The sequence below is a fragment of the Numida meleagris genome, chromosome 10 (assembly GCF_002078875.1).
Source record: "Numida meleagris isolate 19003 breed g44 Domestic line chromosome 10, NumMel1.0, whole genome shotgun sequence".
In the NCBI taxonomy this organism is placed as follows: Eukaryota; Metazoa; Chordata; class Aves; order Galliformes; family Numididae; genus Numida; species Numida meleagris.
In genome coordinates, this window is record NC_034418.1 from 4,423,667 (window position 1) to 4,441,470 (window position 17,804).

The window sequence follows — 17,804 nt, forward strand, 5'->3', positions numbered from 1 at the left end:
GAAATGTACTGCAGTCCTTTCTCCATTCTAAGACCAGCGAAAACCAACAGGCAGCACCAAACTGATTAAATACTAAAAATAAGTGAGCAGTTTAGTTTGCTGTAGAGATATACCTGAGTGTGAAGCAGTTCTGGAGTTCAGTGTAGCACAGGAAAAATTGGTGGCATTAGAATTGAAATTATCTTATCTTTTTATTCCTACTTGTTCACTGCAATATAAATTTCATGGGATTCCACACAGTAGGAGTTTATGTCTAATTTTGAGGGAATCTGTATCCATTTTTGGTGTTACAATCCTTTAAAGAGTTTTAGTTTCCAGTTAGTTGCTTTAGGCTTCTCCTTTCTGACCTCTGATTTTTATTATATGGTAGCCATAGTGTATCCTTCTATGGTTTTCTGACCTCACATAATTTATGTATGTTCAAATCCTTGTGGACATGAAGAAGTAACTGTAAAAGCTTTTATGTTTTTAAAACATGCCCTTTCAGAATACTGTAAAGTGACATTTTGTTTATTCTTTAAATAGCAATAGAAAGTTCAGCTTAATAATCTGTGGATGCTTACTGAGAATTTTTCAGCATTGCAAGTGAGTTAACAGTTCAAAACCATTACACGAATAAATGCTTTAAAGAATGAAGAGAAATGAATCACAAATGCCAAACCACTTGGAAGTTTTTAGACAGCATTGTCCTAGACACAATGTGAGTACGTGTTTTTATTTCTGCTATAAGAATTGTACTTGAAAACAACAGCAGTGGTAACAAAACAAATGCCAGTGTTTGTTTTCAAATTATGTCTGTCAGAACAATTTGCATGTAAGGATCTTAAATTATTCAGTAATAAACACCAAAAATTCTAGCAGATGACAACCGATACCACGTTGTTATTATTAAGATTTAAATACCATTTTTTGTTGAATATTTTTGTGAAGTAACAGTATTCTTAAATCTGATCTTTGATTTACAGCTTCTGAAAGGAATCTTTATCGCATTTCAGAAACAGTAGCACAGAACATTATTTTGAAAAGAAAAAAAGTAGGAAAAAATGCATAGCTGCAGTTGGTGAGAGTTGGGGACATGTTAATGGCTAAGTGCAACACGACTGTGCAAGGACAGAAGTTGCAGGGACAATGGTGTATTGCTGAAGGTAACATATATTCTCTCCTCCAGCACTAGTACCCCTTGCTCTGCTCTATACTTCTTAATTTCAGTCGAAGGCCTGTTTCTCATTCTGAAGATTCATTGGTACTGTTGAGGAGATGGCAGCTTCTCCTTCAATGTTGCTATAAAGGCTAAGCTTTGCATGCCTGTAGGGGACAACTGAACAAGTTCAAGGAAGACAAGTCCATATGTATTTACTAAATACTTAGAAGCCACTTCTGGCTCGGAAATGTCTTGAGCTGAAAATAGGTAGAAGGTGAGAAAATGTTAAGAGAGTGTGCCATGTTCTTGCTCTGTTCTTATTCTTTAGGTTTGCTTAGACATCGCAGAAATGAGGATAATCAGTGAGATGGACCTTTGGTCTCACTTCTCAATGAAAGTTGTAAGTCATTTATCTGGAAATGTGGAATGAAGCTTTTTCCTGTAAGCATCTCCATCATCAGGCATTCTACTTTGTTGCCTAGAGGAACTGTTCAGCAGTGTACTACATTCAACAGTATAGCAGATGCTTTTAAACTGGAAGAAGAAATGACACTATGAAAGCTGAAGCACAATACAGGTCATGTATTCTGGTGACTTAGGCTTGCTTTTCTTTATTTCTTTGCATGCCAGACACCATGAACTGTACACGATTTTAAGTTTGGGGTAACAGTGAACTTAACTGTTCTGTAATCCAGTCATGACATTATCACTCTGTGGTTTGCTGATTTGCCACTATTTCTGTTGTTCCAGCCACTATCATCATTTCAAGAATGTATGGTTTAGCACATATGCTTTGAAGTCATTAGTAGGTCTGAAAATACATACTTGAATAAGCCAGCGCTGTGTTGCACAAGTATGAACTTCCTGTCATCTGAACTGTGGTGTGGCCCCAGAATGTTCAGTTTAACAATGTTTCACTGTAAACCGAACATACGCTGTACATTTATCTGTATTAAATTAAAAACAAAAACAAAAAAAAGACACATTTGTAAGCATTCACAAACAAGTAACAGATCTGATTGAATATATCTGAAAAGATGTGGGATGATCAACCTCAAAAGCAGATATCTGACAGTATTTCTGAAGAAAGAAAGAGAAAAAATGAGTAGAGAGTAAAAGAAAGTATTTAATACTCCCCCCAAATGTATGGCAAGGAAAAAATCCATCTGTCAAATTAATAGGCATGTGCTGGTTAAAGAAACTAATTCCTCCCTGTGTCAATACATCTACCGTAGTTTCCCATTAAACATTTCTGTAATTTCTTTCTTTCTTCACTAGATGCAACATACTTGACTGAAAAGTAGTTGCAATAATGTGAAGTTTTCTGGAAAGCCATGAATACCTCATGTGAGTGGGAATGCGTTCAGTTGCCTGTTGCTCCACAGCCATTAATCTGACGAATAAAGAGTTTGCACATGGGTTCACTCAGAGAGTTAACATCTGATTTTACATGGAAATATTTGAAAGAAAAAGTACAGCATTGCCTGAAGCCTGTTAGAAAGACTTTGGAGATTTATTTAATGCAGTTTCTTGCTTTCATTCCTGTTGTCTACTAAGAAACGTATGCTGTTTTGAAATATAGAATGAAATAAGGGGAAACAAGTCAAACAATGTTTCTAGCAGAGGAAAAAAATGTCCCTTGCCTCAAACACATATAAAACCTGTTTTCAGTGCTCACCTTTTGCTCTACCACTTCATTGCCATCAACATTAAACCAGATGATTTCTAACCTCTATATTGGTTCATTTAAGACAAAACAAAGGGATGGGAATTACCATCATTTATCAGTATGAAACAGCATCTTTTTTACTAGGATAATTAGATCAAATAACTCAGTTTAAAATGAAAAAAAATATGAATATTTAGTAATTGTATTTTATCTGTGGGGATTAATGCTTGATGCAGGAGCTACCAGTAAGTTGATTATCTTAAGTTACAAGGTGATACTGAGTATCAGCCTGAACAAGGATTGAGAATGATTTTGGTTTCCCAGTGGGTTCAGGAAGTCTTCAGACATAAACTGCATCCCTCTTTGCTGCTTCTCTTACTGCTTTTGAATTTATTAGTTATTGGATGTTGTTGGAATAGGAGAGAAGGAGAAATAGGTGGGACATCTGCACTGACTGTCTGAATATGTTGGATGATCTATTAGGAGTGAGGTTGTAGGTACACAGCTTCTGGCAGTTACTCCACCTTTTTCTTATTGCAGCCTACTGGATGTGGATGATTAGAGTAATACTTGATTGGGATTGTCCTTGCTTCTTCCTGTACTGTTTTTAAGGACATTAAAGAGACTTTTGATTTCATATAAACTCTCATGAAACCAGAAGTTGCATTGTTTGGACAAAGTATATTATATGTTGGGTTCATGATGTCTACTTGGTTTGAAGAACAAAATTAGATGTGCCACTTTCAAATACTTATGTGTTCAGCAAATTGCTCCTTAGGATGCTATCTCCCTCAAATATTTTACAATTAATTTTAGAATCTTTTCTGACTTCAATTAGTAAACTGTCTCAAGCTTGTTTTGATAGAGAAAAGCTGCATGCAGTCATTTGTTCTGTGTCTTGTGTCTTTGGTCTGAGATCCAATGCTTGCTTTCTTCTGGGTGAATTCAGCTCCTTAATTGTTGTACGTACAAAGTTTTGTGCATGTGTTCTTTGTTGCTGGTTTAGTGGTGGGTTTCCTGAGTGAAATTTGCTGACTTTTACAGATTTTCTAATTACAGGTGGTTGACAACTATATTTAAATGGCAGCTGGGTGTCTTTAGAAGATAAACGTGCAATGTTCACATTCTGAACCACGCTCAGCTGCTTACGTGGCATTGCCTACAGAGACCAGCTGTCCCACATGCCTGCAAATCAAGTCAGGACTCTTTAGATGATGGTTCATGGCCCAATAAGGAGAGCCAAAGCAAGATAGTGGGAAAGTTTTCTTCTTTGGTTTTAGCTGCTCCTACAGACAGCAAATACTGACTCAGCACAAAAGCCTCAGCTGCATCAGAAGCCACTTAGAATGTTTGGCTGTGACTTGTCAGCTAAGCAGCTTCCATAAGAAGGCTTCCTTTTTTTGCCAAACTTCATGTATTGGAACAAAGCTTGTTTCAGGGCAGGCTTTGTCTTCGTTTAGCTTGGTTATTAACTTAGGGAGATTAAAAAAAGATACAGACACCGGCTCTTCCAAATGGGAGCTTTGTTGGCCTGCTGAAGGGTGAAAAATAAAGCCACAGTGAAAAAGAATGGAGAATAAAATAAAACTGTGAAACAAAACAGTGGTGGGGGAAAGATCTTTAGCACTGAGCTGCAGTCACATGCTATACTGTAATCTTTTATAAGATAATGTTTCCAGAAGCCGTCTTTTCCAAATGGGTTACTGTTGCATTGAGATGAGATTACTCTTATTTAGTTTCTTTCCCTCGTATCTGAGGGAGATACAGTAGGAAGGTATATTCAGAGTGTGGTTTTCTAAAGGGATGTTGACACCCATCAGCTGCTTGTGAAAGCTCTCATTTGCACTTCCTTGATTTATAAAAGAAAGCATTCTGTTCACAGATTGCATCCTGTTCTGTTATTAAATTGAACTGATTTAAACCTGACCTTGCAGAATTTGAATGCTCCTGAATGGCTACAAATCATGTACTTAAAGAGCATTTTGAGTAAGTAAATTCCTTAATGTTTCTAATATATATTGTTTAGAACAATAGAGGCATCCTGGAGTTAATATATATATATGTGTGTGGCAGATGCAAGGCCTGCATGAGGATGTTCAAATCCACATCAAGGCTTGTATCAGCTCAGCGTGATACAGCAATTGAGACTGGCTGTTTGCAGAGCTTTGGCCATCATTAACAAAAAAATGAAAAAAAAATTAAAAACGCTGGGTTTGCATTCCACAGTGGTGTTGTAAGTCTGCCTCTGTAAACCGTCCTTCATGTGGGTGCACATCATTCTTCAAGCACATCCTTGGTTTAGACTAACTGTGACTCACATGGATAATGTGTTAATCTGACAGCTAATCTTGCTAAAAGATGGATTAACTACTCTGTGCACATGACAGAATATCTAGCAAGAGGCATGATTTTGCTTTACAAATACTCTGTTTTCTTCCAGTGGAGTCCTTTTACTCAAGGGGACCATCTGCTGATCAAAAATGGGCTATACTTACTACTGCTTCTTGAAAAAAAGATTACTCCTTATGGCCATATAACCTCAAAAATCTTCTTGAGTTTTTTTCTCCCTGATAATTCTTCTTGACATTTTCATATCATCAAAGCTAACTGTCTTGCCCGTGAAGCTATTGAGGATGCAAAAACATCTGCGAGCCATGCCCTGTAGTTAAACGCTTCCCAAATCAGCATTAATGGTCAGAATTTTGTTTGTTTTGTTTGTTTTATGTTTTTATTTTTTATGTCTTTAAGCACAGGGTGGATTTCTGATTAAGTGAAATGATACCTTCTAATTACTAGCATTGTCTGAAACAAAATGTGAGAGTAATTAGTTCTTGTTTTTAGAGGAGACAAACTTCTGCCATATTTTGCTACTATAGGCTCTGAAATGACAAAAAAAAATACTTGTTGTAAAACAGGAATGATGGGACAGTCATTCCATCTGCTGTGAAGGCACTAAAACTAGTCTTGCTAGCCTAAGTGAAATTCACAAAAGAGTAGATTGGGGCAGAAAGCTGTACACAATACTGAGTATACTAAATATCTTTTCTTCTTGGAAGCAGCACTATGGATAACTGCAAATTGGCACCCAAGAATGGAATTAAAAATATGTAATTGATAACTAGAGATTCTTTTTCATGACTAACATTATGAACTGCCACACTTCGCACTTAGTGAGAAGGAAAAGCTCCCGAATTGTTACTGTAAGCACAAATTATAAAACTCAAAAGCTATCGCATGAAGGATTGAAAATATACACTGCAGTAGTTTTAGTTTGTTATTGCAATGCCTGTTTCACTTGCAGTAGTTTCTGAAATGAAAAGAAATCCCAACTTAAATTTTCCCATTACGTTTTACAGTAAAGGCTGCATTGTACTGTTTTGTACTTTCACTGTCAGAGACTTCCTTGCACAAGGCTGCATACATCCATGTGTTTGGAAATTTGCTTATATATTCACTGCCAAGCAGGGTTTCACTTCTTCAATAGCAATCAGATATTAGTTTGACTCTGTGTGGAAATGTGCAGTAAATCAGTGATGAATTTTTCCATATGTCTTGCATAAAGTCCCAAAATGGTTATCTAATGGAAGCCAGAACACCAGAAAACAAGTTCTACTGCCATATATTAGAGAAAGATCTTAGTGCAGATATGAAATAAATAAACGCTATGAAGTGTTGCCCTTAATAAAATGAATTGCTAAAACTGTTTTATTTAGAAAGATTCTTTTATTTGGCTAATGAATGACTTGAAACGCGAGATTAACTTGTTTCACCTACTTATGTAACATCTCTGCTTCAGGGCTTAGAAGCTGCAGCTATGCGATTCAGTCTGTGAGCCTCCAGGTACCCAAGGAGATGCTGCCCAGTTAAATCAGATTTCGTTACAGCTGTGATCCAAGCCATGAAGTGAAAACTCAAAGTAAGTGCTTTCAAACACCAGAGCTGTAAGGAGAAGTTCCTGAACTATGTTGCGCTGCTTTAAATATATTGATTTTGTCACCGTTGTAAATGGTACCAAAACTCCTGCTCACCTAAGAAAGCTGGCCCTAGTCTTGATCTATTTAGATATTTTTACAGACATATCTGTTAGACTATGCATTACCATATGAAACATATGTATTTGTTCATATACATACATATATATTTAGGATGTGCACTTGTGGAGGAAGTTAGCAACTCTCCCTGCAGATAGTTTCAGTACAGAACTGACATATTTTCTTTTTTTTCTCTCACTTCCTTGTTTATACACAGAGAGAGATAAATACATCTCTCAACATTATACAATGTCTAGCTCAATTAAATTGTATTGTGCGTGTGACTATAGATTAAAATAATAATAGCTCACAGATGAGTTTGTTGGGCATCTTTGGGATAGGTTAGCCTTTAAAAGCAATTTAATCTTACTTTAATTATTTAGGCAGAGTATGATTCTTTTTATTTAATTAGAGCACACAGACTTTTATGATATTTCATACAATGTATCTTGGAGCACGTCTCAGCATCTGGATAGGCTAAATTTAATATCATTCATCTGCACAGAGAGTTTTCCCCTGCATTGAGAAAATCATATGTAATTATTACCAGCTACCTCTGTCTTATGACTGAATAAAGAAATTAAAGTAGCTGGTGAGGGTTATTATCAATCATTTAGGATAATTTTCTGAGTGATAAGAAAGTAACTGTTAGCTCATTGGCTTAAAAAAAAAAATCATCTCTTTATCGACAATTTTGCATTTTATAAATGACTATGAAACAACTGGCTTCAGAATGAGAGAAATTAATAAAATTATGCAGTACAATTCAGTACAATATGTTCTTAAACTTATGTACCTATATAGCTTAATTCCAACTGAAGGAAATAATAATAGGATAAGAAATAATATAATATAAGAAATAATATAATAAATATAATAAACAATATAATAATATATAAACAATGTCCTGTAATAAATAGGATTGATAAATTGTATTTTTCATCTGAGAATCCATTACCCTGCAGTAAACCTGGATGCTCCCAAGTGCTTTTGTTATTGGCATAACGTGTTAACTGAATCAGCAAATAGGTTTCAATTGGATAATCACCTTCATGGCTATTACTGGCGTTCAAGATGAAATATATATGAAATGTATAGGGTGTGTAATTGACCTGCCTAATCAGTAGTTTGAATTCGATTCAACTTCTGAGTCTATAATCAATTCAAATATGTTGAACTTGGAAGTACTGGCAAGTTGAAATGGCGATCAGATCCGTGCCATCGTTGAGCCATGTAACACGAACTGACAATTGTGCAAATTTACGGTGCAATCAGAAAATAACTTTCATAAGCATAAACTAAAAAATAATACTTTTGGATAATTATGGCTTGTAAAACCAGAAGTATCACAGATGTTTACCAGAAGTTAACCTCAGTCTGAGAATAAACTCGTGTACCTGTTTGTTTCACGTAAATTTAGGGATATAAAGATTTGTGATCGTTTGATAGCTTTTGAATCACCTGCAGTTCAGATGCATTTGAGTGTGGCTCAAGAAACTGTCTTGTGACTACAGAAGGCACCACATGGGCTTGCAGTTTCCTTGGACTGCAGAATCCTAAAGGGAGTGAAATGACCCTATTCAATTCCCCAGTGCAGGTCAGCATCATTATTTCTAATTTTTATGTGTGAGCTGTATCGTTTCATCCTTTTTAGCTCTCTGGCTCTTTTGAGAGTGGCTTTTGGCCACACATACTTTTTGGTATTGTAGCATTTAGAACCAGGCAGATTTGCCAAATGTGATCTAAAGTGATCTGAAGAGTACTCCTTAATTTGTAAAATAATCATAGTTTTAAAAGTGTTCCTGGTAATTGCAGCTTTCCATGCCCATACCCTGATTCCAAATACCGTTCGTTACCGATAGCCTGCATACATTCTGACTCCCAGAACATCAGTGATATTAGTTGCTTCTCGTGTGCAACAGAAAACGAATAAACAATCAAAAAAATTGGGAAGTGGTTCTTCTGTATTTCTTCTTGGTTTTATGGAGGTTTGTTGCTGCTTTGCTGCGAGGGATCAGTACTTTGTTTTTTGAATAAGTGAGGCATAGGAAGGAAAGGATTAATTATAGTCATGAACCCTGTATTGTTAGTCACAGTGGTAACTGTAGACATATTTTACTTCTATAAATAGCAACTCTTTTATCTAACATCTTTCAGTCAGATGGTGCTATGTTCCCTCTTTCCTCACTAAGACTCCTACAGTCTGTATTTCAGCGGTATGTTTTATATGTAATACAATAAAATCCACAAAATATGCTATTGCCTTTCCTTTTAGTACAGTAGCACAAAATTATAAAGGGAACAATGGGTGTAGAGGATGAATAAGTATAGTCAGGTTTGGATTTAATTTTCTAAATGAATTCAGCTGGACTGGCAGCCCTGGAGGTGCCCTAAAGCAGAGAAATTGTTAGAGAAGTTTAAATTAGGTGATAATTGCTGGACAGAATAAAAGTTGAACAACAGTTTTTCTTTCCTTCCGGACTTTTGAGGAGAAATGAATTGGCTCAGCAGATTGAGAAACCAGGGAAACAGCGGGCTTCACACATTGTTTGTGCTGAAAATTAAAACCTCTATAATGTAAAAATGCTGAAAAGCCTCCAAGTATGTTCTGCAGAATTCCAAACTTGTATTGCCAGGAGGGTATTTACTTATGTTGTGGCTCCACCTACAGTCATGAGGAAGAAAATCTTACTGATGGCAGCTGTCTGCTTCTGGGGCTCCACTGATTCACCATGTTTAACATCATAAATTCTCTGCTTTAATTTGGGTCTGCATGCTCCAAACTGATTTTCAGTCCAAGATACTAGAAGTATACTATCTCTGATTATTTCCAGAAAAGCAGCACATAAGGTTATATGTGTTGGTATCCTGGTATGGTTAGCTTAAATTTCAGGTAGTTTTATCAGGAAAAGGCTAACAGGCGCAGGAAATCATATCGTATCACCTCATGTATTTATTGAGTTCCTTTAAAAAATAATAATAATGAGGATTTTTGCTCCGTCTCTTGTTTGAGAGGCCGTATAAGGATGTCATTCCTCAGATGATGAGCACCAATCTAATATTTTAAATGTACTAATGTGCTTCTTGTATCTTCTTGATTTTACGTTGCTGTTGACCTTAATTTTAAACAGATTGTATGTAATCCTTACACTAATTTTAAGATGAAGTTTAGAAACAGTTACTCTATTTATGTGACTGACAGCTGGCATAGTGCTATTTTATCTGATGTTCTTTTGCCATTCAAATGCGAGTTGGAATTTGATGTAGGTTTTCTGTGTTTTGGAACAGTCATTCAGAAGAATAAACACCCACTAGTGAGGAAAATGGAAACTGAGTGATAAGTAAGTGCAAGTTCTACTGCTGCCTGAATGTCACTCTCTCAAATAATTAATCTTATGTGGGTTAAAAAAAAAAAATTGTTCACTCACAAAACAAGGAAAAGTAGGAAATAATACAAAAAGTAGGGGAAGAGATAAATATGAAAGATGGCAATAAAAAGGAGGACTAAACATGGGACAATTGGAAATATTGACATGGTTTTCTGGAAGACTCCCACTTCAGCAAATAGATGCGTGCAGCTGAGAGGACAAAGCTTAGAGATACAAGAACTGTGGTAGTGTATATGAACAGCTTATGAGAGCTTAGCTACTGACTACAGTACAGAGGCTAAGAAGTACATAGAATAGTGGGTGATTGCTTTAAAAAGAAATTAAAGATTTATAGGAATCTAAAAAGAATTTTGTCAGGGCGGGACAACTGTTTAGTAATTAACACTGGAGATTCTAAAGAGAAAAGGAAGACTGGGTAATTGAAATAATGTGTAAACAAATACTTTTGTTTTTCATTAATAGTTGGGAAACGTTCTATCACTGGCACAGAAAAAATCCCAGGTCTCCATTTTCTTCTAACATAAAGGTCTTCACATTGTGAATGCTTTCCCTGCATCCATTTGCAGTGTTGCAGCAGTTGTCCTGTAAAAACCTGAGCAATGGTTGTCTACTAAGGGCTAGCTTAAGTTGCTTCCGATGCCTCAAGAGCTATTTACTCCAGTAAACAGGGTAGTGAGCAATAAGAGAATGCACACAGGTGATTACTGTGGAGCAGGTGATGGTACCCTCTGGTAACCTGCATGTTAAAGCTGTTGTTTGGTAATGTTCCTATGGCTCTGAAGTTGGAGTGGATCTCTGCTTGTTTCCTAAATGTTTGTGACAAGAAAAAAAAAATTGAGGAAAGAAACAACAGCTGCAAAAGGAAAACAAGTGGTCCTAGCAGTTACTCCCATAGGAAAACATTGCCAAGAAAAGGAAGTTGGAGGTGAGCACAAACCTTATGCCTCTGAACTAATTTCATTAGATGAACAGAAAAACTACAAATAAACTATCTAGATAAATGGAGTAGTGCTCCAAATCAACAAGGCTGGTCTAACAAAAGATTGAAAACAGGATGAAAATGAATGCTAATACACTTACCTCACCAGTTACCAGTAAGGTGAAGGGAAATTTCTTTGCAATTCCTACAGTGGATAAAGCAGAGAGGCATAAAAATTTGTCAGCTTGGCCTGCAGCTCAACTAAAGAAAATAGACTGTGGTACTAGATACTTGGAAATTTTCAAGGTGCTGTGTGTCTCTTGTTTTTGTTTTTATATCTCTCGTGAATATATAATGCTCTTAATGCTGTGACAGTTTTGTGTTGTTCTCATGTAGCAGAGACAGTAACAAACAGAAGAAAAAAGACAAAACACATAAGGAAGCCTAGTTAAAGAGAAGGACAAGGTCTGTCTATGGTCATTTAAAGTGATGGTTTTGTCTTTGTTGGTGTGTCACCATGTTTTACAGGCTGACAGACCACTTTTGCTCTCTCTTTCAGCCTAGCTTAATTGTATTTTGATTTAGGTAAAATCTCGATGAGCAGGAACTAGTACATTTTTAAACACAGTAACTTTACAGCATGAATTTAAAACTTTATCCAAAGAAACAGGAACACTTTTTAAAACAAGTAAATTATTTTAAGTGTACAATCAGTGAGGATAAACTTTCACAATGAAAAGAAAGCTGAGGCTGTCCAAAAACTTGCCAGTTCTTTGGATGCACACATGTTCAGAGTTTTTAGGCCTCCTATTACAAAAGGTTCATTTGTAGATTGGCCAAAATAGCAAAACCACTACATAAGTTGGGTAAGGAAAGGAAACCATTTCAGTGATCAGCAGTGCGTGATTTAATATTTTGAGAGTCAAAGAGGCTCTTGTGATTGCTCCTGTTTTAGTCTCCCTGTGTTTCAAAAACCCTTTCATATTGAGCACAGCTGCTAACACTTACAGTTTGGGGATAGTGTTGACACAGGAACACAAAGGGTTTGAGATATTGCTAGATTATTGCCAGGGTGGGAGGTCAGGGGGAGGGCATGGAGGGTAAGAGTTTTCCAAAGACAAATAACTGCAAAAGTAACTCATGGCTATGGTTAAAGACTATTTTTGTAGTTGGGAATTTATGATCAGGACAGAACATGCATCTCATTCAATGATTCAGTAGATTCAGGTATCTTGAGGGAAACTTGCCAGGCAGTTACAGATCTACCACAGCGTGCCACAGACTTGAATGCAGTCATGGCAAAGCTACTGATGCACTCATACAGCATTTTGATTGCTAGTTGCAAGTATTTCCATTAACATGACAGTAGGGAATTGGTTGTTCAAAGGCATGAGTGAACTTGGGAATAACAGCTTTTATTTATGTTCTGGTCCCATGAGTTGCTGAAAGTAGAATCTTGAAACTTGTGCCAAAGATGAAGGAGCAGCTGATAAAGTGGTTTTTTTTAGTTTTTTTTTTTTTTTTTTGCCACTAGCATTTTGCACTTTGTGTTTGGCCTGAGTCAGGTTCTCACAATTCAGCAACTCTGAGCATTTTCATAAAATGGCCTGTAAGAAACCAAGATGTTGGCTAAAAGAAGAGGCTAGTTGCACTTGGGCTGAGGTTGAAGATCTAGATTCTTTTACTGAGGTTGTCAAGTTGTCTAATTTGTTGAGTAAGAGAGGTTCCTTTGCAAAGTGACTCATATCAGGAAGTTAACCAAACCTTCATGGGGCACTTTTGGGATGGGTTCATTTCTCTCCACTAAAGGAAATCAAGAGAGCTTAGACTTCTGCGTTAACCGTAGCCTTTGTATATGGCCTCCAATGATTTCACTCTGTGCTTTTTATGAATTGAGAATGGTACTAATGTTTTTGTATGAAGTTCCTAAAAACTGAATAATAATTAAAGAAAAAACCTGGATGAAGTAGAAAACTTATAGATAAATATCATATTTATTTCTGCAAATGCTTAAAAACTCTAGAAGGTAAGGACACCTATGTATCTTTTTCATAGTGTCTCCAATCCTAAGAGAAAAGAAAGCAGGATTCTGTTGAGGGATCCAATAAAAAAATAATGCATATATAAGAAGTAATGAATGGAATATATGGGGTCCAAAGACTTTACTCAGAGTTGTTCATAGCAAATATATAATGTAATAGCAAGGATTTCAGTAAAATTGCCTCAATGTAACGATTATGGCTAATGAAGACTTTGAAGAAAGAAGCAGAGAAACAATTTCCATGTGTTTGTTCAAATACTTTTTTACATTCTTTATAGGTACACAGGATTAAAGGAAACACCTGATTTGCACATCTGTTTCTTTTCAAATGGAAATGAAGTGGAGGATAGTAAGCTTTTGAATGCAGTGGTGCTGTTTGCTTGTTTGTTTCAAAACTCAGGCAAAAAAAAAATGGGAATAATAAGACATCCAGCATCCAACTCTGTGTCGCATTCAAGGAGAAGGAGTTTAGATTCCTCTCCAAAATGTATGCTTTTCTGAGAAAGTCAGAAGAGTTAATGAAAAAAGTCCCAATTCTGAAGACTGAGAAACTCTGTGCAAAATGATCGTGCCGGTATGTTTCAGCTGGCAAACAGCAGGTTGCCTGTAACCTCCAGGCTGTGTGTACACCGTGTCAGTCACTGCACAGAGCTGCAATTTCACCTGATCACACCGATGCAGGTGAGATGTTCACAACTGCCCTCTCCTCTAGTGTTATTTCTGTGAAGACTCCACATACCCTACACTGTTGTCACTGTTCTGCTTGCAGTATCTAATTTTTTTTGAATGCTAAATTGCACTACCAAATTAGTTACTGATCAATGAAAGCTGAGAGATTGGATGTGAAAAATTGGGGAAACTACTATTTCATGAGGTGTCTTGCTGATTTTAATCATCTTCAAAATTCACCCTTTAACCAGTGTGATCCAAATCAGTCTACCTTGTCACCATTAGAGTACGAAACATCTGTCTGAAGAAGGTCTTGACATGTAAAGTGTTGTGCTGGACCTTCTCTCCACTCTGTAAATCATCCAGAACTGCTGCCGTGCAAATGCATTTATAATTCTCATGAGCAAGGGCCAGTCATAGACTTTGTCTTTTCTTTCATGACCTGTTGGCTGAAAGTGCTCACACACCAGATTCAATTAAAGCTGCTCACATCTTTTCTAGATATTTACTAGCAGAATTGTATTTGTCCCGATGACTTTTGTCCTTTGTAAAGCAAAACACTGAGAAACTGGTTGAGATAGGAGAAACATGGAGCTTTAAAACATTACAGTAGAGAGGGAAAAAAGTCAAGATTTACAGCATTCCGTCAGAATTAAAACTGTTGCATGTTTGGGCTTGATATTTTTACTTTGAATTTATATTGATACTGGAAGCAAAATTTTAACATTCACATGTGTTCATTTTCCAGTGAAAGGTATTACAGAAAGAAGTTAATTGTAATATACCTTTTCTGCATAAAGATATGTACAGAAAACAGAACAAAATATGAGTTTGTTATGAGTGAAATCATGAGACATTTTTTACCCGTGACAGACAGAGATTCCATGTAAAATGTGAAAAGTTTCAACCTCACTTATCAGCAGCTTTTAGCAATACATATTGTGTCAGTTTTGTGTTCGGTTCTTGGTTGATTGGAGTATGTTAGCCTGCATAACTTGCCTAAATGACAGCTGTATGTGACAGAATAGAAGTGAGCTAACATTTGGCTTGTGTGAGCATCAGTGATGATCTTTGTTTATACTGCTATAAAGCGATGAGAATGAGGGAAAGTAATTAGGAAAGATAATAAACTTGATAATGGTGAGATATGTAAAGCTGTAGATTAATTTCACGTATGAAGTGAGAGAATCCCCATTACTGAAGAATTTTAAAAATGATTCCCCGGAATAAAGATCTGGAGGAGCTGCTCCCTCTATGAATTATCTAGGAAATTAGGGAGACTGCAGTGCCCTGTTGGAACCTGAGTGAGATGTGATACGTTAACTACTGTAAGTTCACACCCAAGTTTACTGAGGAGCGATTTTCTTGGCAATGCGTCAAATTTTCCTTGTTGTGGTCCACCTAAGTAGATGATTTATTATGGTAAGTATTTTTGATGATTGTTAATTTTTAACTTGTAATAACTTGATTTTTTTTAAAGTACAAATATTTTGCTTTGTAGTATAATCTTATGATTGTACTTCTTTTATAAGTTATTTTCTAATAGTGGTGTAGGTTTTTAAAAATTACATTATGTGCTATTGAGCACTTTTATTGTTGTTGAGTAGACTGATTGATAATTATTTGGCATTTTCTGTACTTGTACATTTGTATGTTTAAGAAGGTCTGACAATGTCTACATTAAACGTTGCATCTTCATTTTGACAATGGTAGTACGTTTAATAAGGTCCCATGATAAATCCAATGAAGTTGTACAGAAGTGTACTAAGCTGCCATTTTACACTTGAGAAAGCTTAGCTATAAAATACAATGTGACTTGCCTGAAGCCACACAGCAAGTCTTCGAGAAAGCCAGGGCGAGTTTGGATTTATACTTTCTATCTTTTCTTTTCAATAAAAGAGATATTTCTTCTTCCAAATAAGGGAAAGCATTTAGGGAGAAATTATCATGGCTGTATACTCCAGAAAAGAAAGAGATGAGGCAGTAGTGCACATTAGCATGTATGTTTGCATTTGCAAGTTAAGGTCAGTCATGAAAAATTTTATCTTAAATGAAAATTTTAATAAGTATGTGCATTTGAACAACTATACAGCTTCATTATTTGAACTGTGGCTTTCTCTAAAAACGCATAAATATGCATCTACTTGAAAGATTTCTAATGTTGCTGTATTAAAATTCTTGTTATCAATAAAAAAAACCCTCTGGAATAACAAATGATTTTTCCATATGCAAAAATCTTTAGAACTGTGTGGTCTAAAAATGAGACATTTCCAAATAAAATTGTGCTATGCACAAGAAATTGAGGGAAAAGTCCTTAAGGTGACTTTTAAATGAAAATGAAATGTCTTTTAGTAAGTTTCAGAGGTACAATATTACAGACTGGTAGAATTGTATCTCATTAATTTCAAACATAGATTTTATGTGAGGCTATTTGATTATAATTTGATTATCTGACCCTGTAATTAAAGTTTATTGCCAATTTCAAAGCTTATGTGTAAAATGAACTGGTTTTCTTCAAAGCAATATACAATCCATTGGACTCATTGACTTCTAGTTTTGCATTTAAATCGAAAAGTCTGTTATAACATGACAAACAGGTTCAGTTTTTGATCATTAATCCCGCTAAGCAATATTCATAAATTCAATTTCGAATCAGTTGGAATACTTTTCTTTTATTAGTTTCTGTGTTATTAAATGAGATTGTTTCTGACTAATATATTTCTGGACTCAAACTGTAGCTCCAAGCTGTTATTCAAATCAAATAACATGCCCCTTACTTGTGCCTAGCACTAATAAATGCCAACTTGTGATACATTTGTGGGAGACTGTCACGAATATTAAAGGAGGCAATAATGCCACTAATGTCTCATAACTAAGCTTATTTTTCTAAAGGGCTGAAATCAGTCATCCTACTGAGGAGGGCAACGGGGGAAGAACCTTTAAGACTTAAAGCCTAAAGCATTATTTTACTCTGCTAAACATTATTACTGAGGAGGTAAATGACCAAGAAATTACCACTGAAGAGAATGAAAAATATAGCATGTAACTTCTGGTGCCACCCTGAGCAACAGAAATGCATCCACTAGCTAAGCATATGCTCATTCTCATAAAATTGCATGTTCATTGGTCTGGAGGCATGTTTTTCTTCCTCTGAGTGTCTGAATTAAAGAAAGGGGAGAAAAAAAAATCCCCTTTTACTGTTATTGTCAACCTCCTACTTCAGTCCTTTTGAGATATTCCTGGTAACAGTTCGGGGGTTTGGTGTAGAACACAAGTTTAACACGCTGACATGAAATCATCTGACAGATAAATAGGATTAGCTTGTCTGAGACGTCGTCCAGCAGCCTGGTGACTGGGGGGCCGGGCTGGGGGTGTGACTGGGACTCTGGGCTTGGAATGGGCCCTACCTGTGTGCCAGTGTGTGGACACAAGGTGAGACTCAGACGTGACCATTTTACCTATTCCGCTTTCTTCCCTCTCAAAATATTCCCCCCCTTTTTTGCTGGTAGTAGAATATTGATAACGAATATCTGTTCTGTGTACGTTTTTATGCCACTTGGAGCCATACCTTCCTCCACTTGTTTTATTATTATACTTAATTTATTTAATAAAGAGCGATTGTGATTTCTATTTTGGGCAGTTCTTAGCTTTCCCACTTTCTCACAAGTTCTGTGCCATAACCTGGCTCTTCCTTTTCTAAAATTAAGAAATTCTCCTATCTTTGTTGTAGTTTATTAGTGTCAGTATCATAGAAAGTATCAAAAGAACTGATAAATTCTAAAAAAGCAACAAATGTGTTTGGGCTTAGTTGGCTTTTGTTTTTTTCAGTGATGATCAAGGATGTATTTAACTGGAAAGCATGAAAGGGTTGAGACAAAACCTGATTGTGTTTTGTGATTGCCTTTAGTTTTTACAAGTTGTTCTGTCCTGCGCAGCGTTTACTCC

The 17,804-nt window shown here is 36.2% G+C and overlaps 1 long non-coding RNA gene across 2 annotated transcripts; it reads left to right on the forward strand.

The window, feature by feature from the left end:
- On the forward strand, positions 976–15,878 carry LOC110404555. 2 transcript variants are annotated; one of them, XR_002442314.1, is made up of 6 exons: positions 976–1,145; positions 1,470–1,541; positions 1,624–4,796; positions 6,607–6,726; positions 8,262–8,438; positions 13,469–15,878. It is a non-coding gene; the product is annotated as an uncharacterized LOC110404555 (long non-coding RNA). The 2 variants fall into 2 exon arrangements; XR_002442315.1 differs by lacking the exon at positions 8,262–8,438.